This window comes from Aythya marila, assembly GCF_965140915.1.
Source record: "Aythya marila genome assembly, chromosome: 13".
Classification (NCBI taxonomy): Eukaryota; Metazoa; Chordata; class Aves; order Anseriformes; family Anatidae; genus Aythya; species Aythya marila.
In genome coordinates, this window is record NC_139054.1 from 17,529,098 (window position 1) to 17,550,722 (window position 21,625).

The 21,625-nt window shown below is 43.4% G+C and overlaps 1 protein-coding gene across 2 annotated transcripts in view; it reads left to right on the forward strand.

Moving 5' to 3' along the window:
• DCX (doublecortin) overlaps positions 1 to 21,625 on the forward strand; it is a 70,458-nt gene that overhangs the window by 11,800 nt on the left and 37,033 nt on the right. The gene's annotated exons all lie outside the window — the stretch shown is intronic.

Sequence of the window (21,625 nt, forward strand, 5' to 3'; positions counted from 1 at the left end):
CCTCTTGTGCTGGGGTAGGACACTGGCCATTCTAAGGTTTACTACTATTGCTTTAAATTAACTCTCGCTCCTATCTTTGGAGAAAATTATTCAAATACCTTGCCAACACTAGGCAGTGTGTGCAAACAACATGTAGCATTTACAAATGAAAATGTTCGTCCTTCCAGCACCAAACGTTTGTTCATGAGGTGTTCCAGTCCAGGTGCAGTATTTGGGAGCTTGAATGGAGCATGTCACTCTAGCCTGTTGGATATTCAGCACTTTTTCTTCATAAGTTGCATAGCTTATACAGGGGTGGGTGACTTCCCAGCTAAGCTGACTAGAAGTATGGCAGTGTGTTGTAAGTAAGCAGGGACACAGGGAGCGATGTACTGGGAACCCTGAAAGTGGCTGGGGGAAGAGGGAGGGGCGGGACAAGTGATCCTTCCTCTTTGAGGAAAATGGTATGTGGGCACAAGACCATGCATCTTGAATCACGGCAGCTTTAAAAAGTGCTTGATGGATGGATCTGACCTGAAAGCAGTTGCCTCCTCCTGCTGACAGAGTGCTGTTGCACTGACAGTTGTGGATCAAGATCTTAATCTGAAGCACTAAATGGTTTCAGTTGTTTGAAATAGCCAACATGTTGGAGGTGAGGTGCTGCTTTGGACAGAGCATGGAAATAAGAATGCTTCGTGAATTTGTCAGACCATTCTGTTCTCCTTCTCTAAGCTATTTGCAGGAGTAAGAATAGTTTTCCTCTCCAGCTCCGTGAGCAAGACTGAATCAGATGATAAGTTGGACTGTACTTATGGCCTGTTGGCTGGACCAGCCTGTGACATTGTGCTAATTCCTAAACAGAAATTTGGGAAATGCTGCTTGCTCTTCAGTTACAGATTGCCTAGAGAAATGCTGCTGCAGGGCAGAAAGTGATCCAGTGCTCGAGTCGCTGCCTTGCATGGGGACATGGCTGAGCATGGGGCTCAAAGATCTAGGGAATTTAGCAATTCCTACTGCAGACTGTTGTCCATAGCAGCCACAGACATATGATTCTCCTTGAATCCCAAAATAGAAGGCAACCTTGCTTTCCTCATAGCGAGCTCTGATACCCATATGGGGACTCGTGCCTTGGTACTTTGTTCACTGGGGTGGTGTGAGAACTTCACAATTGCTTCTTGTTGCAGGAATCTGATTTCAGTGAGTGAAGACACCCCATTCAGCTTGTTTTACTGGCTTTAAAATTCACCATTTTATGACGTGATATTTCATTGTGTTAGAGAGCTACCACCAGCAGTTTCACTGCATGCAAATGTGCGTTTAGTATTGTGGTTAATGAGAGGAATGAGATTTTGTGATTTGACAGCAATGGAATGTTTGATATTTGTGGCATCAATTATTGTTGCAGATCCCTGAGGATCAAATCTATTTACCAGTGCTTTGTTCTTATTGGAAGGTTTCCTTCAATGTTTGTATTTTAATCTAAGTTCATTTGAAATCTCCCCCCCATGTGTATTCTCAGGGTTGCAAGCTAAAGCCAGAAGCTTCTGCTGTGAGCGCAGTGTTTGCTGTTAAGGTTTCCATGACATACTGCTCCATAAAGTCTGACCTTCTGATGTGATACTAAAGGTTTTTGCATGTCTGAATCTGACATTAGAAAAACAGTCTTGAATGCCTAATTCTGACAAACGGTACTTTATTTTCAGGAGAAAATATTCATACAGAAGTGCAAGCCGCTCGCAGCTGAAATGCTGACAAGAATCCTGACAGTCTGTCTCTTTGAGTGTCATCAGAGGCATGTTACTCCCTCTGTTGTGAAACGATAAAATTTACGAAAGGAACATACAAAGGAAAATCATCCTTCCCCACTCCATGAACTGTAACTTAATGAGGGGAGATGATTATTTATAGGCATTTCCATGGTGCTCATCAGTAGAGTAATCAAGATGCTTTAGAAGTACAGACAGTAGTGGCAATGATGGAGTGGTGTGTAAATAATTACACTTCTCTGCACTGCAGACCTGCATTTGGAAATGAGAAAGCAGTTAATTGAGAGCCGGATGGGGTACATTTGAATAAATATAGCACTCAAAACAGCAGTGGGATGAGGTCATTTTAGGAAGTTGTGCTTCTTGTATCTTGGATTGTTGCCTTTTTGAGTACTGTTGTCCTTTTGAAATTGCTAAATTCGCATCTTGTGTTTAAGTAGCTTATTTCACTTGGTCTCGTGTGTATCTCTAATGCCTTGTGCCCAGTCTTGTCTGTACTCAAGCTCCTTCTCTTCTCGGAATATATTACCAGCTCTTGACAAAAGCCCCAGAACTCAAAAGGGGCTTCAAACTGTTGGCCAAAGAAGAGTCATGACAGAATCACAATAGACACTCAGCTTTTGAACTATTTTTATATGGCTGTATAGGATATGGTGTATGGCAAAGAATTTGATGCTTTAAACAAAAACTTATACAGGGGATCACATTCAGTGTTTCATTTTATGTCTACAGGTTCTGTTGTGCTGAGATATGTATAATATAATTTCTGTGTGTATTCAGGATTGAATTTGGTCTGATCTGTGGGCCATGTTGGAAAACAGTTGTATTGGCAGATTCCCTTTTTTAAACTGTTAGTTATATCAGTGTCCCAAATAAGTCTGGATTCTTGGGAGCACCGGCTATTTTGTAAACACATGATGGCAGTTTCTTCCTCTTGTAGCTGAACTGAATTAGAAAACAGAATTTGAGTTTGTGGATGAAGTTGTATTCAAATATTTTGAATACAGTAGTCTCAACTAGAACTTGCAAATGCTGTATAGATTTACTGTCCCGTTTGTGCTTGAGCTTCTCACTGTGGTGTACAATAAATAGGTGTTTGTAAGGAAGAGAGGAGGCTATTTCATGACTGACAGCCCATCTTCTTTCTGCGTCTTGCTTTGCAGGTGGTGTTTGTCAGCACTCATTCCTGCTTTAAGAAATGAACTGTGAAAGTTAATGTCTTCTGTACATACTGAACTTCTCTTCTCCTGCCCAGTCTTGCATTCCAAAGTCTGAGACATTCAGCAAGTATACAAAGAGATGTAGCAACAAAAATTAATGTCCTACCTTACATTAAGATACTTTCAGTGGTATGGAAGTCCTTCTAGTTTTAACTCTAGCTGATATATTGCCATGTCTTAATTAACTAAATACTCCTTTCCATCAATTACCATCACCAAATAAGCAGAATAAGGTGCTGCTCAGGTGGTTTGAGCTTGCAGGCTCTAGTTCCCTATAGTTACAGAGATTCTGGTTAACAAGCAGGGCAACTGAATGTCTTCTTAGTCATAACAACATATGATGACCTCTTCTGGACTTCAAAATCTTCATGCACAGGGAGGAGTTAGACATGTGCTATTTATTGGTTTTTATCTAACCCAGACAAAGTGCTTCTGTTCCATCCGAGTGTTAGCTGTCTCGCTAGATGAAGTTATATACATTTTTATATGTCAGGGCACTTGTGACTGTGCTCCCGAAAGAATTTCTAGTCTTAATGAAATGCTCCCCTCTAGCAATCTTTGCTTTGATAAGGATTCCATGTGGCAGGTGATGAGTGGAGTTCATCTTTCTGTTTGCAAAGCAGATGCAAATGCATAGGAGGCCAGCCCACCTCTCCTGTCCAGAGGAGAAGTTGCCATTTCAGTTTAGATGACTTGCATTGCAGGAAGGACAGCAGCAGCAAAGAGGGAGAAGCAGGATTACCAAGCTCACAGTAAGTTAAAGGTTGATACTTCCAGGTAACAGCTAACGAAGTAGTTGGTAAAGCAGCTTCTGGTGCTGCACTACTTGTAAAAAGCTACTCTGGATGTATCTATGCAAGTTGCACTTGAGAAACTAGATAAACTTTGGAGTTGCTGCATTGATTTTAAGCTGGTATTTGGAAAAAAATCAGTAAAATTTTCCCTGCTCAAGTGTCAGTGCTGGCAATGGACTCTGTTGCCAGGTTAGTGTAGCTCTATTGATTATATTAACTTTTGTTAATGTGACGCAGGATGAGATTTGTACCAAAAATACAAATGTTTCCAACTGCTGTGACTTGTAGTTGATGCTCAGGAAGGTGAATAACTCCTAGTAACATCTGCATTGCTGAAGGATCAGGTTAAAAAAAAAAACACACAACAACCAACCTTCCCTCTAGAGAGAGCCCTGCAGATAGTTAACTTACGCCCTGAGGCATGAGGTTCAGGGCTTTAAAGCAAACAAATGGGTTTGCTTTGTTTGACACATCCTGCGGTAGGATGGGGAACTCCTCATCCATCTGAGACTTCACAACTGCCCATGTGGATACTGAAAAACTGCATTGAAGCAACCCCAGAACAGTTTCATGCACTGCTGCAAAGCTGGGGAAGATTTAGCCCCAAAACAAATGGGAGGGAAGAATAGGAGATGGGAGCGCATGTATTTTGTATTCTGCCTCCTGCAAAAGGCTCTACAACAGCTGGTGCTAATGGGGAGAGGTGAGTCCTGTCTTCCTTCCCTGCTGCATAAAGCCGTAACAATGAAACTGTATCTGCTTTGCATTGTTCTCTTAGTCCTTTGTAAGTGCTTCTTGTTAACTGCTGAGATTTGGCAGGCCTTTCATAGGCCTCCCATCCTGATATCAGGACAGGTCTGGCTCAGCACTAGCAGAGGAATAGCCCAGGCGGATTTGCCCATAGCCACCTCCCCCGCCAGAGCATTTCAAATGAAGATTAAGTCCCTGCTTCATTCCTCCTCGTTGCATTTGCAGACTGCCCTGACTCAGGCTGTTTGTGTGAGATGATTCCTCACTAGCAACTGTCATGGCAAGAAGGGTAAGTAATAATGCATGGGCTGAAGAACTTCTGAACCCAAACCACTTACACGGCCAGACAAGGCAGCCTGGTTCTCTATCTTTAGGGAGCTCTTAGTCTAAGCTCGAAATTCAGCATTGCCTGATACATGCAATGACTAGACACTAACACAGACAAAACCAATTAGTCCTCAGGTATCCCTCCAGGATTTGATTATACACTACAGTGAATAAGCCAGGCTTCCATGAACGTGTATCTAAGTACTTAAGATAAAATATTCAGAAGATTTTCTGAGATATTATTCAGAAACCTTATGCTTCTTAATTTTTGTTTATATAGGTCTGTAGGCCACAGAATCTGGGCTAAAAGGGCCTGGCTGGGACGCTGATGTCTGTCCCAGAGTGGCCCCATCAGGCACTATTGCTGAAACCTTGCTAGCCAAACTACCTAGCTGGTGCCTTCAGTACGGTGCCAACTACAGACAGGTGGCAAATGCCCTAACCCTGTCACACTGATGCCGTGGTAACTGCTGCCAACGAGAGAACAGTGCCCTCCACCTCTAGTCAATCTGAAGAGTTACTGCTTTAAACAGGTTTATTAAATAGCTACAACTAAATAGCTGGTCAATTGGTTTGCATTGTAGTCTGTTTAAAAACAAGTCAACAAAGAGTGTCCTGCTTCAGGGATTTAGCAGATCACAATGTTATAAGCATTTTGTCCAATTCCTGCTCGTGTATATGGCTTTGGATCAATCCTTGCCAGAGGTGGCTCTGGGAGTAAATAATGCTTTGCCTCAGACCTGCTGCCCATGGCTGGAGCTGTTCCTGGAGCAGACAGATAAATTAGTAAATCAAGTCTTTCATTCTTATTCCCCACTGAGGACGGGCTGTTTGAAGTGTTGGGGTCTATGGACAGACTTCAGTCAGTTTTCCTGCCCTACTTTTTTTTTTTTTTTTTTTTTTTTTTTACCTGGCTCTGTTGTGTGCAGTTTGAAGGTGACACTCTCAGAAAAGGTGACACTTATTTTTTTGAGAGGCTGCCTTGTGTGCAGCCTCTGTGTGCTAATTCCCATATTTATTAAAGCAGAAGCAGTCTGATCTCAGCAGCTCAAGTCTTGATCATGTCTCCTCTCATGTGGGCATTGGGGCTGATGTGATTGCCGTTGGTGTCGTCTCCAAAAAAAATCTCCCCAAGCCATGTGCAGAAAACAGGGAGACAGCGAAGGAGCTCATCATCTTTAAACCTTTGGCAGATATTTTTCCATTGCTTTCCCTCAGCCTCCTGTTTTGGAAGAAGGTGTCGTGCTCCTGCTTGCCATCCAGCAGGCCTCTGGCACTATTTGTTGGTGTTTTTTTGTTCTGTAAACACTGGCAAAAGCTGTGATGACTCTATCGTCCACTTAAGGCAGTGAGAATCCAAGTCCAGAAGCAGGCTTCAGTGCTGCTTGCTAAAAATTGTGGGTTTTCTAAAAATGCAAGCCTTGCTAGTAGACATGTATTGACCGAGATACACATGAACACCTGCTACTTACATCACAGATGGCAGGCTGTCAAAATTATTGGAGGATGCAGTCAGATCTGACCTGGTGACCTAGAAGTACATGGCCCCTATTACTGAATCCTGGTGCTATTCACACCCCGAAAGAGATGTACGTTAAAAATTCAGTCCTCACCAGCATCTTTATTTTGGCAGTTCTTTCTGTCATAGAGTGACATGTTCCCTTTTCACTCTGAATCCCAGGAGAGAAGAGGATTATTCACTGTAGTGCCAGAGGGTTTATCTAGGAATAAATGGGCTGAAAATGAGCAAGGGAAAATTAGGTTGAATATCAGGAGCTGAGACAGGCCAAGAAAGACTTCTATTTATTTATTTTTTTTCATTGGTAATTTGTATCATTACGTGAAGCAGAAGATTCTGGTTGCTTTGTGGTCCTCAGGTAGAAATCCCATCAGTGTGAATAGGATACCTCTGAGAGGCAGCAGGTATGCTGAACGTATTCTGAGCAAACATCTACCTCAATGCTTGGAATCCAGTAGACGTCTCATTTTGATCACAAGGTAGAAACAAATGCACGTAGTCTTTCCCCTGTGTACTGGGGAAATGCCCTGTTCATTCTGATGGGGCTGAGTCCTTAGTTCTTATGCTCTGAGTGGCATCGTGTACGGTACGTTTGCTCATGTCTCCCAACCTGCTCTAGTGCCCCAAAACAACAAACACTCCCCTGACCCTACCCAGCACGAGAGACCTCAAGAATATGATTGCGATTGGTGCTGCATTCCACACCTCGTGGCAAGTTTCACCTCTTCATGTCCGTCTGAATCCATTTGTTCCCTTCCCAGCTCTTCTTGGCCTTTGATCAAAAGCCTGTTTTCACTCTATAGTGGGTAAGCTATGACAGCTCATCTTCTTTTCGGAAGAGCTTGCACTAGCTCTGGGTAAGGCATGCAGCCAAACTGCAGGGGCTGGCAAGAAATAGCGTGATAGTGCTATCAGCCAGCACAACAGTAGTTCCTTCCTTGTCTCTGAAACTACACGCAAAACCAAACTAGTGATTTTTACTGTGTATGTAGTATGTGTGTCTTGATGGAGCCTAGGTGTTAGGAAATGAATCCATGGTACAAGGGGCACAGATTGAGCAGGAGAGCTTGTCCAGAGCCTCATGTGTTTGTACATACTGCAAGCATCGTTCAAAGGTCTCTGTTTGGGGCAAGTGATAGCGTTGCTCGTGTGCAGAGGATAACAGCTTCCAGCCACCCTTGTGTCTGCCAGGGGTGACGAAAGATATTGGCACAGAAATGTAATAAAAGCATGTCTAAAGGAGTTTAGGAGGAAAAAAGTTGGATCCAGTCCATCCAGATTTTCAGAATTGGCTAAGGTAGGCCTGCATATGTGGAGAAGTGCAAAGACAAGCCATGAAAGCTAAGGGCTATTCCAGCTTGTGTTCAGGGCTTCTCAAGCTGCATCGAATTGATTAGCATACAGAGCTGGAATTGCAGGCCTGCTCCTGGAAATTTGCTTAGCTCTGAATTCAGACTGAATAGGGAAAAATGAGCAAGGCTAATAACCAGAGCATTCAGCACTGCAAGCCAGGAGACACACCCTCTCCCCTGTGAACACAGCCTTTTCTGAATCAATAGACGTACTTCTCATTTTCTGGTTAACAGCAAACAGGGTGTGTAAGAGTGTATGGACGTGTATCTATCCCTGTAAATAAATTTTAGTGTTACAGGACACAACTCTGCAGCTCAGCTTGCTGTCCAAGTGATCAAAGTTCTCTTCTTAAAGAAACCCAGGGATTGTTGTACTCTGAAGGTGAGAACCTTGAGTCATGTTAGTTATTGTTTCTTCTTCTCTTACTCGAATAAACAAAAGGCATTTTAACAGAGTTTTTAACTGCACTTTGAAAGCATATTTCATTACTTGTACATTATGCTTTGAGATAAATGCAAATCTTTGTAATTAACAGCTTTACATTTATCCAGCTATCCTAAAATAAATAGGAAACATGTATGTGTTGGTTCATGATGCTTTTCTATCTCTTTCTATCTTGAAAAATGCCACACACATATTTTCAGTACATTTTTCAACTAGTGAGTGTAAGATGTAACCTGTTTTTCAGTCATTTTTCTCTTCTTCCCCCAGTGGAGGACCTAGTTATGAACAAAAACTAGATGTGGGGAGGATGAGATAATGTGCACCATTCATTAGAAGGATTTTTTTTTTTTTCAGGGCATTTTGCTTCAGTCAGAATTGGTGTGAGGGGTCAATCCTTCCCGTCCCCAGGTCTGGGCTGTTATCTGAAGGACAATGAACACAGCGAGCTTTAGTGGCTCCGCAGGAATAATTATGCAGCCAGTGAGCCTGCAGGGCAGCAGGGAGAGCAGGACTCCGAGCTCCCTCCCTGTGCTCCCCTGGCCTCGCCATCTGCTTTGTGCTGCCTGTCTGGGGCTCTGTCCCCTGCGGCTGCCAGGGTCCCCAGCGCTGGTGCTGCTGCTGCCTCGCTGCGGACACTGCTCCCTGGTCGGGAGGGATCAGTCCGAGCCACCACGTGAAACACCCAGCCAGGCTAACTGATACTGGGAGAGCAGCTGTCTTTTACTTGGGTTCTCTGAACAGGAAAGAGTAATTGGCTTAGGAAAGCATCTTGTGGCATGTGCGTGTTGCTGTGAAAGAAGCATTGCTTCGAGCTATCGCTACCCTCGTGCTCCAAACGTAACCTCTCGGGCCCTTCCCCAGGCCCTCATGCTCATGGTGTTGCTGAAGGGTGACTGATGGGTGTACCCGTTCTCCTCTGTAGGGCTGGTGCTGAAAGTTCCCTAGGAAACACACCTGATATACTAGATAAATCAACTGGAATGAAAGTTAAAATGAATCATGAAATACGCAGCATAATGCAGTACGAATAAATGGAAATTTGCAAGAAAAGCTTTCACTTTGTTAATCTATTAACACAGAGGAATGGAACAGTGGCATGGGGAGGGGGAGAGAGCCAGTGGATATCTGGACTTAAACTCATGAGGAAAAGCTGTGTTGAGAACTTATTAAGGAATATAAAGTAGTGAAGTGAAGGGAAAATACTATCACAGATTGGAGACATGTTTAGAAGAAACTAGGGCAAAAATACAACTTTTTTTTTTCTGTCGGTAAAATTAAGTATCAAGATATCAGTGTTTTTTGTCTTGAGTGATCTGGATATGGATGTTCTTGGTGAAGAAGATGAAAGAATTATTGCAATAAAGCAAATTTGGAGACAAGTGGGAGACTTACCAAGGTGAACAGGCAGTGTAATGGAAGATCGTTAAGTGCAAAATAATGCACAGTTCTAGTAATTACTCTTATACTTGGCTTTTAAATTAAATATAATTATTCAGAAGAGAGGATTGGCATTGATGAAACAGGCTAGTACCATTATCTTAGCAGAGATTCAGAACAAAATAACATGCTAGAACACACAGCATGCATTCCAAATTTAGAAAGGAACATTCTTTTAAATGCCCTTCCACTTTACTTCTCCATGTTTGCAAGAGACCCTCAGAAGACGGAAGCAAATAAATTCTGCCTTGCAGCTCTCCAATCTTCACTAGGAGGTGTAGGATAGCATAGGAAGGTGTATGGAAGCTCCTTTGTGAATGCATTATGCTAGGAGTGGGATATGGGTGAAACATGAAGTAAGTTGAAGTGGTCAGTGTGTACCATGGAGTGCTCAGTGCTAAATCACCTGGGCTTACGTGGCTCTTCATGACTTCTGAGTTGTGGTATATGCCAATGAATATGAAACTGGGAGTCTGCCTGCGCCTGGGGTATCAGAATGACATGGCACCCAGTAAGGTAGCTTCCTTTGGGGGTCCAGGGTGTCTAGTTATGTAAAGAGGTTGAGAGAAGCTGTAGCTACACTGATGGCGAGTACCATCTATACTATAATACTATAGACAGGTGACTTCACCCCACTGCGTGATGAAACATTTGAAATGGTTTTATCAGAACTGTGTCGTCCTGTTCTTTACATTTGGGGCACAGAAACTGAGTGCTTGTTAAAATCTTGCTCTTAATGAGTGCTTGTCCATTCTTCAGTCAAGTGTGTCATATAGACATTATCTCAGGATTTGTAGCATCTGTCAACCACTCCTTTGATATGCCTAATTTTCACACTTTGTCTTTATGTCTCCAAAATAGTATCATCGGAGTGGAGAGGAATTATGCCCTTCATCCTGCTTTCCATTCTGCCTGGTATTTACAGGAGTCTGTGAAGTATTTTAATAATGGAAGCAGAACCAAAAAATGCAGTGCAGCTATTTCAACATTTCAATAATTTTAAAGCTATTTGGGGACGTATGTATCAGGCTAAGAAGCAAAAATCTGTTTGAAAACTTAAACCTGAGTATCCTTCCATCATGGAGCTCAGCTGCCTAGAAAGGCAGTAAGAAGACTGAACTTCTCTTCCTCAAAAGTGCACGTATCAGGAACCTTATCAACTGCTGGCAGACTGCAGGATTACATGTAAATTAAGTGTATCAAAGAGTTGAGCTAGATAGCCAACGTTAGGAGCTATGAATGTTATTCCTGCCTACTTGAAAGCCCTTCATTATGGATTAGAAACAAGAACTTACATCTCTTAATACCGTCTAAAAATTGAGGCATATTTTTGCTTCCAGTGAATTTTAATATCTGAGAGAAAATGGGATGGGGGATTTTCCTTCACTTTAGACAACCCTAGTGAGAGGGTTGCAAAACGCTTGTGTGTCACACTCCAAATGAAAGCCATAAGGCTGCCTGAATTTTGTGTAAGAGTCTGTGTGTAAGATAGAGGCTGTTGGCGAGTGTTATTTTTAGTTCTCTAAAGCAACAGAGATATTTGCACCCTTGGCATTTCTTGCAGGTTTAAAGTGGATCATTTTCTGAAATATCCGCTTTTCCTTGAATTTTTGTCCACCTCGTGAGATTCTTCATAAAGTTTTTGCACTGCTGTTGGCAGCAGGTAGCGATTTAGTGCCAAACAGTGCAGCATTGCTCCATTTTACAGTGTTTCTTCAAAATGCTTTCTCTTCCAGAAAGCAGATGCTGGAAACAATCCCATCTGATCCTGATACTCATTGTTTGGGTTGTTTCCAGCTGCATGTGTGAAGTGTTCAGCTTAGTGTAAAATAGGCAGTAAACAAGGAAAAATAAAGTTAAGCCCAAAAGTGGATAAAAAAAACCAAACTGCGCTCTAACGTACAGATCTCTTAATATTTAATATGGGTGAAAACCAACCTGTGTGGTTTTTTTTTAAGCATAACTCACCAAAGACTTACTTTCAAAAGCAGGAGGTAGACGATGCTACAGGATATATTTTATATGATGGAAGAGAGGCAGTGTGCTTCAGATACTCAAGCAGCAGAAGTGGGTCTCAGGGCTCCTGGCATCGCTCCCACATTGCTCCCATTTCAGCTGCAGTGTGTGACCCAGGTTTAGGCAATTAATGTGCCATTTTCAGGTAGGTGTGATTTGCCTCATTTAAACTCATGTGGAGACTGAAATGAGGTTGTTAATTTGTGTTTAATGTTCAAATTCAAAAAATTTTTCATGTCCTAGCTGTTTTTTTTGGTTAAAAAAAAAAAAAAAAAAGACTCAGCTGTAAGACTTAAATGATACTACAGATTGCTTGGGGGATGATATAGGCCAGGTATCTCAACCTCCTTTTTTTTCTTTTTTAATCAAGGACTGCCCAGATTCTGTAAGAAGAATAGCCACTACCTACTTCTAGCAGTTTTCTAAGAGCTAACATGGCTACAGCAATCAGTAAAGCATTGTCGACAGTTTGAAAGTTCATTTATCAACCCATTTTTTCTCCCATTTTATTGATTCCCTGCTGGCGTGCATGGGGATTTGCCTGTCTGCTTTGCTTTCTTTGCCATATTGTTCCAATTATCAGATGATCTTCTTTCACTTCCACTTGCCTTATATGTAGGTTTGACTTACAACTGGGACAATAGAGCCGTCTTGGCAGAGGTACTGTGGACCACCTTGTGCTGGTTTTTGGACCACCAGCTAAGGCTGATGAAGAATACTAAGTCTCAATAGCATCATAACAGACTTGATCTCTCATCTTTTCATTGTGTCCTGATATCGTGTATGGGATACCTGAGTTCAGTACTCCAAGGGTCTGGCTTCTAACACAAAACAAGCGTCCGGGTTCTGCCCCCTCAGCGGGTGAGTCCCATTGACGGTGATCTCCTTTTTTTATCTGGTGCTGTATTTAGACCAGGAGACAAAGCAGAGATTGATTCAGTCCCAACCTTTATCCCCTTCACATGTGCTTCCTTTCCATAAGTCATGCTCTCACTTCTTTTTTGTCGTCTGGCAGCTGCAAGGGCTGGTTGCTTGGTGACGCTCTCAGCAGCACAAAGAGCTCTCAGCTGGGAGGCCAGGTCTGCTGCCCACAAACAGCTGGGATAATTTTATTTGTCTTTCTCTTGTTCCTGTTAATCGCAGGGAGCTGAATCAAAGTCAACTTGTAATAGAAATGGGAGCACCATCAAATGCTATTTATGGCTTCTTTAACATCCACCTTTTCTGCCTGAGTCAGAGAAGTGGCAGTGTGTGCCAGAAATGGGCTGGTATTGCACAAATGGAGGAGGAAAACTGAAAGGCATGATTTCCAGTTCTGCTTCAAATGGGATTTTACCAGACCCCATGCAAAAGCAAGATGTCAGACTGTGTTTTGGATTTATGAATCGTTGTTCCTTAATTTGATGTGTGCCTGGTCGCTCGTTCTTTATAATAATCGTAAGCTGTGTGGGTCACATCTATGAAATAGCTGCTAATGACTTTCTTCTACCTCAGAAGGATACACCACTCAGACTTCATGCAAGAGAAAAACAATGAATAACTTCCAGAGCTGAGAGTGTTGTGATTTAATGATCTAGGCAAAGGCCTTGGTTTTATGAACTCTGGTTTCTTATTACTGCTCCTATGTAGGCTTATGGCATCCCAAGTTAATAAGAACAATTATTGTCTCTAAAGAGATTTTGAGGGGGTTGATTTCCACTTAGGCCCAGACTTGGTGTACCTGGCTGCACGAAGGTACAGAGGGAGAGGTGACAGGGGACGAGTGCTGCTCGGCTTGCACTTTGCTGCACTTCTGAAGCCAGTGCCAGCATCAGGCATGCGCGTTGGGTCTCGGCCGAGCATGCCAACTTAGAGGCATCAAAGCTCTTAAGCACATGAAGAGCTTCCTGCAGGCTGGCTTGTGCAGAGGTGCTCACGGGGTTTGAGAAGCTGTGTTCATCACTTCAAGAGGAAAGGCAAGAAAACTGCCAAGGCCGAAGCTGGTCTCTCCTTACTTCTACTGTTACGGTTAAAAATGGCCACTGAACGTATTCCTAAATTACTGAGTCTATAAACTCTGCTTCTGCAGGACTTTTTTCTTATTTCAGGTATAAATCATAATAAGATGATTCCCATCAGGTGTTAATTTTATGCTTTGGGGTAATTTAATTATGCAAGTTGCTATACAATGCTAAATGGGTAAACACTAACACTGAATATTTATGTTTGGCTGATGAAGCATACTGAAGTGGATAAACAAGAATATAATATATTACATACGCTAAAGGATCCGCTATTAAACTCACAAGAGCAGAAAGCACTATAGGTTCATGGTTTTTCTTCCTTGATGAAAAGCCCTGAGGTTCAAAGAAATAAAAGTATCTTTGGAGAGTTTGGGCTGCTCTGTTCCTAGGGCTAAGTGAAGGAAGATTGAGGAATGGGAACCGAAGCGGAAATGTACCTGCTTACCACTGCTAAATGTAGCATGCAGAATTGTCGAGGGAAAAGACTAAGTTTGTGGAGCAGTCTTCTGATCCGATCATGAAAAGGAGGGCTCTGAATTTCAGTTCTTCATCTTCATGAGTTGTAATAATAGGTGTTACAGCAGGCACTTTGGGTTGCTTTGGTCCGTTTTTTTTTTCTTATGTCCACATGCCTGCACAGCTTTACCTTTCATGGCCTTACTACATAAACCATTCAGTGAAGAGCAACTCAGACAGTATTTTTTTTTTGTTAAAAAATGTGTTTGAGCTATAGTCTCTCTCTCTTTTTTCTTTTTTTTTTCTTTTTTTTTTTTTCCTTCCCATTTGAAATGACCTCATCACTCTAATCTATGTACTTGTGCCATAGTTTTCATCCCTGAGCTACTGCTTCACAGACTTTTTTTTTAATGTGTAGTAATTCCTTGCCTTTCATCAATTCCAAATCTAACAGTTTTTCTTGTCTCCTACCTTCTCATTTCCTTCTACAGATGTAAGTGTATGGAGACAATAATCAGGACAATCCTGTAGCTCATTCTTTAGTGTTTAGAGTGATCACTGGAGGGATCAGGGACTTTGCCGCCCCACGCAGCACCATGCAAAAAGACAGAAGTGTATTATTTGTGAAGGAGCAGCTTTCCCCCTCCTCTGAAACATCAGCTATTAGCCCCCGCAGAGGCTGTGCACCAGCCTGTGTACACCAATGAACTGATCCTCTGTGTCAAATCCTTATGTAAATGCAGCAGCCTAATCCTCTTGCCCTAATAGGAATTTCACACCTTAATCCTCACTATGAACAGGGGCAAAGGCATTCCTACTAGGCAGTTCGATGCATCCTATTTTGAGAAAAATCACTGTATGTGGGCTTGTGGAAATAGGGGAACTGTAGTCCCCTGTTTGTGTGGAAGACTGAAGCATGTCATTCTAATAGAAGCGAGGGGATTATGTTCCTAAATTGTCAGTGGATTTCAGGGGATTTGCTACACCAAATGACACCATTAGCCTCCCAAGTCCTTCATTTTGCCCCTGGCCCTGACTGGCTCTTCTTGCTTTAGCTGGAAACGCTCCCTGGGTGATAGAGTTGACTCTACAGGAGGGGGAGGAAAATAATTCTCTCCTGACCCCTGCAGCCATCCAGGTTATGCCTCGCAGCTCGGCACTGCTCCTTGTGTGCTGGGCTTGCACTGCTCGAGTTGAAGGAAGTGTCAGTCAGTGCGTGCGGTGTCATTCTGCATAACCCCCTGCTTTATGTTGTTACGTAACCTCAGAGAAGGCTGAGAAGGCTGAATTGTAGCAGTAGCACACAGGGAGCCTAGACAGTGCCCTGAACTCAGCTTTGTCTAGCTACATGTGATTTAATCTCTCAGGTATGGATACTTATTTCTTAACCAGCTGCAGGGCCTCATCCAAAGCGCACTGAAGTTTCCAGAAGACTTTCACAGGCCCTGAAGACCACTTCAGCGTGACGGTCCGATGTACTCAGGGCATTCTGTGACAGATGGGGTGACCAGCCTTGTTCCTGAATTGCCACCTTGGAAAAGAAAGGTGCAACAGCATTCTTCATGCCACAGCCAAGAATTAATTGCTTTACACAGAGAGCATCAGACTCAGACCACGGTTGTACCTCTTCTGCTCCTGGTTTCAAAGATGATGATGGGTGCAGATCAGGCAGCTGGATGTGCTGTTATTCGGCATTGTTCCCCCAGCCTGTTTGCGAGATGCCTCTGCTGCACGCACAGACAGGGTGGGTCTTAATCAGCTGCGGATCAACCACTAACACGGAGCACAATGTGTGCACAGCTTTACAAGCAACTGGGGTTTGCTGGCCATTTGGAAGAAATGTGTGCACATGCGTCCTGTTATTTCCACTGCCAAAGTTTTTCCAAACCAGCCTTTTGTTTTAGTTTATTTCTCACTGCAGAAGCTTTTCATTCCTTGTCCCGTTCTCTTTTTGCAGTTCCAGTCTCTCTTGGCTGCTCTTTGTTTGCCCTGCTGTTACTAGACGCTGCAGTTTGGATTTGCCTCTCACTGGTGCACGAACGAAGCTCCTCAACAGTCAGGCCTTTATATCTATTCTTTGCAGAGTTCATTCTACTAGTGCCACCCTTTGAGCATTTGTATCCAAAATGCCAGTGCACTGTGTCAAATCTACCACTGCACAAGAGAGCCTGACTGAACTAAGCTTTGATTTTTCCCAGGCCAGCTGGCTGTGGAAAGTTTTGTTCTTTGCAACTCTAAAAACTTGTGTTGTTTTAAATCAAATTTGACTGTAGCTCACATAAACATTTGTGGCTTTTCCTTTGAAATGATATCACTGTCCCAGCTCGATCCTGTGGAGTAAGGACTGGAAAATCCACTTTATGGCAAACTATAATTTAAGAGTCAGCAATGTCTCATATAGCAAGAAATGCAGTTTTGGAGGTAACTGTTACCCAGTTATTTAAATGCTTCTGTCATTTAGAATAAACCCATCTGTAACAACATAGTAACCCCAAGAGCTATATTTTTTTCTCTCTCGTGCCTGTATATAGCTGAAGTGACCCGTGTACATTCAGCCCCATGGAAGGGCCATTCCCTCACGCAGGTGTCCCTGTCCTGGCTGGGTTCACTCTGTGACACTGAGGAACCCCTGAGAAACCTAGAGGAAGCCGTGACAGTTATCAAGTCTCTGTGTGGATCTCCTGCAAATGCAGACTTTTCTGGGCTTTTCTGATGTTTTTGATAATTGCATGTCATTTTTGCTGCCTGACTAAAGAAACGTTGATATTTCCTGTTTTGATGCCCTGCACTAGCATTTTTTTGTACTAAAGAGTACCAAAGGTGCCTAAACTGATTGTGTTTGTCTTTACCACATACCTCAGCCAAAGATCTTAAAAGAATTTATTATGAAAATTATAAGGAAGAACAAAGTATTTCATTGCAAGTCAAGCCAGAAATGACAAAATCCAGAAATTTCTTCCAGCCTCACTGAATCATATCTTGAACGGAGCTCCAGTACCTATGTCCAACCTGCATCTTAAGCCAGTACAAGGAAGAATTGAAAAGGGAGGAGAAATGTTCACTCTCTCCAGGCCTTCCCAGTTCTGATTCCTCACAGAGCACTTCACTGATACTGTCCTGTGTTGCTTTGTGCTATCTATCTCAGCTCTTTCTACTTGTTCTCACATAAAAATAGTATCTCTTGTTGATTGCAAAAAAGTATATGACTATAGTGCCTTCCCAACATTGTACCAGATTTAAAATGGTAGCTGTAAGATAGAAACCATCCTAGAGAGCCTGTAAGCTTAGGGAGAAGAGACCCTGTGAAGACTGGGAGCATCCCTGTGGCTCCAGGTGTGACAGCCACGCTGTTCACAAGCGCAGTGTTTAAACTCAGCCACAGGCCAGGCTTTTTTAACTCACTTAACTAGTTTGTACAGCCGGGCTAAGGCTTCCTACCTTGCCTGTAAAATGAGGAGTTACACCAGCTGCCAGTACAAGGGGCTGGTGAGCCAGGTCCCCAGCATGTGCCCATGAACCTTGCTCAACACAAGGCACTCCCAGGCACCATCCTAATGGGGGGTCAGCAGCAGCGTGTGCACCGCCAGCAGCTCCCGAGGGCATCACGCCTGAGGCAGGTGCCATGCTGCTGGGATCCCAGGGGCAGCAGAGATTCAAATAGCCACTGCCACACCATTTTGTAGGGCCTGGAGTGCATCTCTTCTCGTGCCTGCCAGATGGTGCAGAGGGATCTTTGCCTTCCCCTCTGTGCTCTGTCTCATCTGCTCCAGCTGCTAACTGCAGATCTGGGAGGGGGCTCGATTTCCCTGCTCCTTGCACATCAGTGAAGTTGATGGCAGGTCACACTGGGCTCTGACTGGCGTCCTTTGGGCATCTTGCCTCAATATTTGAACACCTCCCTGACACGGTTAGCTATTTGTGTGCTGCTCTTGGGTCTGGTCTCAATGGGAGACACAGGGGGCTGTATCCTCAGCTACCTTTATTTGCAAAGGTAAGGTGGGATACTCTAGGTTTTTATCCCTTTAGCTGGATATTTGGGAGGAAGATGCTGAATTCTCAGTGGAGAGCTGTAAAAGAATTACTTGTGGCTGGCACCCGTGTAATTCTCCCTGAGCTGGCACAGTGGTAGAGATGCTATTTCTGACACCACTTGAAACAAACATATTCCCAAAGCACAATGTGTGTGGGTCTTGAACTTGCAGAAATCCATTAATGGGGCTGGCATGGGAGTTGCCTGGCTGTCACATGCTGGGTTGTGTTTGCAAGAATCCTGTTGGAAAAATAGATCCTTCTTGACAATAGAGCATCCTCAAAGCACCATTTTAAGATGCTGTAAATGGGAAGGTCTGAGGTGCTATTTGCAGAGCAAGAAAGCCTGGAAAGCTCTATTAAAAGCAGCGCAGATTTATTGATTTATACTAGCTGATAATCTGTTCCTAAAGCTGCTTTTTAAGCCAAGTAATGTATTTATTATTGCTTCTCCTCATCCTTCCTCACACTGTTGTTTCTGTCACTTGCTTAAGTGCTGACAATTTAAAAAAGCATTAGGAAGGGGAGTGTTTGGTGGATTTAGAACATGATACCATTAAAAGGAGCATTGTTCTACCAGTCTCAGCAATTACCCCGTTTCCTCTTCAGGGCAAATCTGTCATTTTATCCACACAGGCACGAGATTACCACCTTGTGAAACGGTATGACAATTTTCTCCCAGACCAATTACAGCCAGCATCCGAGGCTGCTCCGGGCAGCAGGCTAGGTGTTTGTCTACCTCATTTCTGCAGTGGAAAAATAAATATGCAGAGGGAAAATCTTTCCTGACTATTCTGACCTGAAGAGGTCGGAACAGTTTTTAAGTAACTGCATCCTTGTAGCACACTTTTCCCAGCAGAATGCAGCTCAGTGCAGCCAGCCTGCCAGCGCTGACCATTCAGCATCTCTGCTGACACGCTAATCACACCCTCCTCAGCAGCCTGCCCGAAGCAGCAGCAATGATGTAACCGAGCTCCCAGCAAATCCTTTGTTTAAGCAGTTGCTTCTGCTCAGTGGAAAAGCTGAGCCGCTTGGGCTGTGGCAAACGAGCTGTGTTTAACAGGAAAGAAAGGGCCTCCAAGAAATGACTTATCCTGATTGCTGTAGAAGAAAAATTTTCCTCAGAGGTGCTTTCCTAATTCTATTGCTTTTGTTCTGTTTGCACGGCTGGGATGGACTGTGAGCCATCCACGATCCTGCTGTTGAAGGCTTTCCTTAGCTCAGGATACAGCCCCTTTTCCTCTGCTCCATCAGCAGGGGGGTAAGGGAATTAGCTTTAGATTTGATTTTGGCTCAGTAATTCACAGGGCATTTACAGAGATACAGCACGCAGAGCAGAGCAGGGAGGCAGTGCTGAGGTGTCCCTGCCTCATCAGGGGATCTGGTATGCAGAACTGGACTTTATCAGTCCAACCAGCTCTCTGTTTACATGGCAGGAAATAGATTTCTGAAGAAATTCCAGATTTCCTCTATTCCTATGGAGGAAATTATGAATCTTTACTTACTTAGGAGACATCTGCTCCATGCTGTTCTCCACTTGTGTGCTGGGCAGAGGCCGTTAACAAGCACGTACCTCTAACGCAGTAACAGGCGGTAAGGGCACTGAACCTGCTCAGAGGGGGATGAGGTAGGAATCTGATTCATGTGCTGAACGGAAAATGTTTGGTGAGAAGAGGAGAGAAGAAGAAATGGTTGAGAAGCAGAGTGTCATGTCTTGAACTTCCAAATGTGAGTATGGTTGTACCAGAAAGCTTGATGTGCTCACCTCAGAGTATCAGCTGCTACAAACCGGGGGCTTGGCCCCAGCTGGATAATTTGTAAACACAACACACCTCTGATTTAGCAGAAAGACTTTTATTTTCTACCTTCCTTTGTGGTTTGCACTTGCCCTGTATTGGTGTAAGTCTCTGAATGAAGCTTGTGGCTAGTGTGATCTAAGGAGAGGTCTGGTGTGGGTTCGTTCTCCAGAGCTACAGAATCAGCAGTGAAAACGGGGCTCTTCTGCTATGGTGGCATCTCTCAGGAGGCAGCCTTGGTTCACACAGGCTCTTGTCAAGGTGCTTCACCAGCTTGTGTTCGTACAGCTGCCGGGGAGGTGGTGAACAGCAGCTTCCACGTGCAGCTGTGGAAGCTGGAAAGGAAGGACATGTGTCTGCACACCCCAATGGGCAGAGAAGTCAGTCTCAAGAAATAAAACACGCATCAATCGGGTGAGCAAAGGGGGGCCCAAGAGGCATGGTGCTTCTTTCTTGCAAATGTAAATGCTTATGAGGCTTCTTGTACAATAGGTAGCTGTGCACAAAAACACAGCTGCTGTGGGTAAAGGGGTTTTACACAGCTACCACTAAAGGCCAGATCCCCTGCGGGCAGTACAAGTGTCCTAACCTGAGAAGTTTATCTTATTCTCTTGCACAGGTGTATCAGCAAGGTTCAAAAGTTTTAACTGTTTAGTTATAAGAGAGATCCAATCCTATTGTTATTTCAGCCTTACTGAATAGGTCACCGGCATTTGCTCGCTAGAGTTTGGTGTGAAGGGACTTAGAGTGCCCTGCCCTTGCTCTGCTGGGGTTTTGCTCATGAGGAGCAAGGAAAGTAAGCAGTACCTTTTTCTTGGCACCTGTATCTGTGCTACTCCAAGACTTATCACAGGGGGAATCATAAAGTATACTGGATCTTGAAAGCTCAAACAATAATATTACTAGGAGGTAAATGTCTGATGCCATATTTACCTAGTTCAGTGCATTCGGCCAGTTTTTCCTCCCTTTTTCTCCAGCTTTTATATAAATTGGTAGGAGTAAGCTCAAACAGGATTTAGCCCCTGAACATCAGTAATCAAATTTAGCATTGTAAGACAAGCAGTATTTGCTTTGTGGGATGTTGCTATAATGACTCCTCTTGTTTTCTATCCATCTTTTTTTTTTTTTATTTTTTTTCCACCTGGAATATGAAAGCATATGGCTATTGAAGTATGCAAGTTACCATGAGAATTGGGCTTTTTTTGGTATTTGCACAGAGGAAAGAAAAGGTGTGTAGGGGGGTTGTAAGTGATATGCTGACTTAATGCAAATTAGTCTCGTTTATTTGCCTGAAGTAATGGAATAAAAGGAAAGCAGGGGAAGAGGAGCCAAGTCATTTTCTTGTAGACTGCAGGAGGGAAGTTCAGTGCATCTGGAAGGCAGCAGTGAAGAGGGAGAGCCTTTGTAATCAAACTGGCGTATGGCAAAAGAAGTACTGTGGCAAATTTGCGTCAAAATAAGGGTGCTTTCAAATTGAGCTCAAATTCAGTAATCACAGGTGCCAAGTGGATGAATTTAAGTTAAAAGTTAAGAATTGTTGTGATTACTGTGGTTACTCTGTATCTCTTGCTCAGATTGTCCCAGCAGGCGGCATGAAAGATTAAAAATTTTAATGCAAGGATGGTGACAGAGACTCTGTCTGACAGAGAGACTCCTGGTGACAGGAATCTGGAGTGGAAAGTTCACAAAATGTTGATGAAATGGAAAAGCACTTGCAGATCAGTTCAATATAGAAC